The 3,620-nt window shown below is 45.1% G+C and overlaps 1 long non-coding RNA gene across 1 annotated transcript; it reads left to right on the top strand.

The window, feature by feature from the left end:
* Positions 1-912: 912 nt before the first annotated feature.
* Positions 913-3,205, top strand: LOC123726767 (uncharacterized). Its single transcript, XR_006758909.1, has 2 exons — positions 913-1,471; positions 2,581-3,205. It is a non-coding gene; the product is annotated as an uncharacterized lncRNA (long non-coding RNA).
* Positions 3,206-3,620: the final 415 nt, after the last annotated feature.

Here is a 3,620-nt window from a genome sequence, read left to right as displayed (position 1 = left end):
GACGCTTTATCTGGACATGGTTCTGCAGGACCTCCACCAGCCGAAGCTAAGTAGTAGGGCAGGGCTTTCTCTTATAGAGCTTCATTTTTATGGAATGGTCTGCCTGTCCATGTGAGAGACGCAGACTCGGTCTCGACCTTTAAGTCCTTATTGAAGACTCATCGCTTCAATAGGTCCTATGATTGAGTGTAGTCTGGCCCAGGTTTGTGAACGGAAGGCACTGGAGCTACGAACCGCCCTTGTTGTCTCTGCCTGGCCCGGTTCCCCTTTCTCCCCTGGGATTCTCTGCCTCTAACCCTATTACGAGGGCTGAGTCACTGGCTTACTAGTGCTCTTCCATGCTGTTCCAAGGAACAGTGTTGCCAACTCCTCAGTAACATGCTGACCAGACCGGACAAGTCGCGTGCGTCGCAAAATAAATGTAGAAATCCACGTTATTCAATTATTGCGCAAACGAGCGTCTGCGATGCCAAGGGCTAAAATTGAACTCCTTTCTATTTCCGACGCAGATTGCGCTGAAAGTCTTGCCTCTCCCATCTCCTCATTGGTGTATAGAAGCAGGTACCCACGTGGGTGATTGAAAGACGAACTATGAAAGTTTAGATGCCCATCACCATATAAGTTCAAAGATTAAAAAGCCTGGAAGGAGGAGAGATGACTAGAAACGATTGGCCGTTTTATTTGTGGATTAATTGGCGGAGTAGAGGAGCTTGTGCATTACAGGTAAAATAACAACTCAATGTTTATCCCAGGACAAATTAGCTAGCAACAGCAAGCTAGCTAGCAAGTGCAAGCTAAATTGCCATACATGTTTAATGCTTTTCGACCTGTCCCCAAATTAATGTCATTGGTTCAGAGTTTGTTTTGATATTTAAAACCTGCGTGTCGTGATCGCGTTTTGTGTAGGGGGGCAAAATAAATGTATGCACAATGGCGCACGCGCACAGCCGGTTTGGGTTCCGTGTAAGGAAAGTCGCTATTGGCTGTCCTAAAAGTCATCGCCTAATTTGCATAATTGTGCATGTAATTGTGATGGACGCTGTAGGAGAGAGGAATAACGTCGTGGGAGAGACAAAAAGTGAGTAAAAAAAAAAACCTAAATATGTTTAGAACTACAAATAAGGAAGCTGCAGAGAGTGGCACACACAGTGAATAAGAACCAGATATTTGAGGCCATACACCTCCTTCAGCACATTGTTAATCTCAGTCATAACAGAGGCATTGTCAGTCCCTATCCCCAGGAGTTTTTCTTTTTTAAGACAACACTTCTCGAGGAAAGCCACAACAGCACGTGCTATGGATTTGGCATCTCCTCCCTCCAACTCAACAAGCCCCAGAAATGTTGATACAATTGTCTTCTTGGTGCCACTAAAGTACCTTATCACAACCCCCAGGTACTTACATCCGTGGACTCATCGAGGAGGAGGCTGAAATGCTGGTTACCCACATCTGCGACCAACTTTTTCATAAAGTATGATGCTAGAACACCATTAATCATGTATGTGCACTTTGTCCTGTGCATTTTGAAGTGGGTAGCAGCAGTGGAGTCTGAGAAAGCAGCTCTACATGCTTCTCCATTGTGATCACATGCCAGCATGGAACAGTGTTCAGCGATAGCTAGTGCCATGGTGGCCTCAGCAAAAAATGGCAGCATGTTTTGGGTGGAACTGTTATAAGGCTTTGCCTTTTGAGTATGTTTTTGAGTTGTCATGTGTTTTTTTACATCACTAAGTTTGGCGTAGAAATCAGCCTGACAATACAGGCAGTATGCCCGTATATTATCTCCAATAAACGGCTTCAACCAGCCTTTGAATTCAGGGTTTGATTCCCACTCCTTTCTGTGTTTTTGAGTGTACTGTTTAGACTGAGACATGATGAGCTAGCCAGCTAGATGTTTAGCTTATGTCACAGAGAGGCACACACACAGTGGACAAGGTGACTAAGTGACTGAGGCTGTGTGAGTCAAATGCAGCGATTTATTTTTGTGCAGTGATTTATTTTAGACAAAGAACATTTTACATTTAAATCCCGCCCTGAATGTAAGCCAGGGCGGGATCAGCCAGCGGCGGCTTCCCGCATGCGCGATTCATTTGCAGTCTGGACACAGAGGGGTGAACGTCTCCTGCTCTGACTGCAGCTGGGAGGGACTGCTGGGCGAGGACTGGGCCGCCTGTGAGTGCTTTGGGATGGGGGTGGGTGCGTCACTTGAGTAGGTTGAGTCACTGACGTGATCTTCCTGTCCGGGTTGGCGCCCCCCTCGGGTTCGTGCCTTGGGGGAGATCTCCGTAGGCTATACTCGGCCTTGTCTCAGGATAGTAAATTGGTGGTTTGAAGATATCCCTCTAGTGGTGTGGGGGCTGTGCTTTGGCAAAGTGGGGGGGGGGGGATTATATTTTGCCTGGTTGGTCCTGTCCGGGGGTATCGTCGGACGGGGCCACAGTGTGTCAGCCTCCAGTATTTATGGTGCAATAGTTTTTGTCGGGGGGCTAGGGTCAGTCTGTTATCTGGAGTTTTTCTCCTGTCTTATCCGGTGTCCTGTGTGAATTTAAGTATGCTCCCTCTAATTCTCTTTCTCTCTAGGACCATGCCTCAGGACTACCTGGACTGATGACTCCTTGCAGTCCCCAGTCCACCTGGTCGTGCTGCTGCTCCAGTTTCAACTGTTCTGCCTGCACCTACCGCACCTGCTGTCTCTTAACTATTGAATGCTCAGCCATGAAAAGCCAACTGACATTTACTCCTGAGGTGCTGACTTGTTGCACTCTCTACAACCACTGTGATCATTATTTGACCCTGCAGGTCGTTATGAACGTTTGAACATATTGGCCATGTACTGTTATAATCTCCAACCGGCACAGCCAGAAGAGGACTGGCCACCCCTCAGAGCCTGGTTTCTTCCTAGGTTCCTACCTTTCTAGCAAGTTTTTCCTAGCTACCGTGCTTCTACATCTGCATTGCTTGCTGTTTGGGGTTTTCGGCTGGGTTTTTGTATGGCACTTTGTGACATCGGCTGATGTAAAAAGGGCTTTATAAATACATTTGATTGATTTAAGACCTCATGATAACCTGGTAGTGACCTCCAGACTGTAGAGTATTACCTACTGTATAAAGTATTGCAGATGATAAAGTTGGATATTGAAAACATTGTTCATTACGGTTCTATTTGTTTCTATAGGCACCAATTAAAGTTAAAATCAGCAACATATTATTTTGTGACCAAATCTTTATTAGCTTCTTTTCTAAATTGTTTCTGTTGGGGGGCTACATGCACAATACAGAAATTAATATAATTGAATGCATCACAGAGCCAAAAAGTAACAATACACAGAGAGGAAAAAAGAGGTTAGCCTCCACCCCCAACCCCACCCATTCAAGCCCTTAACCAACAATGCAGTTTTAAGAAAAATAAGACTTAAGAAAATATTTACTAAATAAACCAAAGTTTAAAAAAATCGAATATAAATATATATAAGTAACACAATAAAATAACACTAATGAGGCTATATACAGGGGGTACCAGCACCGAGTCAATGAGCGGTGGGACAGGTTTGTTTGTGAACAAAGTTGATGGTTTGGACTACGTGATGCCAAGGTCATATTTTTCCATATTTTGTTCCAGT

Source organism: Salmo salar, chromosome ssa14, assembly GCF_905237065.1.
Source record: "Salmo salar chromosome ssa14, Ssal_v3.1, whole genome shotgun sequence".
In the NCBI taxonomy this organism is placed as follows: Eukaryota; Metazoa; Chordata; class Actinopteri; order Salmoniformes; family Salmonidae; genus Salmo; species Salmo salar.
The sequence above is the reverse complement of the archived record's forward strand: the minus strand, read 5'-3'. Positions and strand labels throughout refer to the sequence as shown.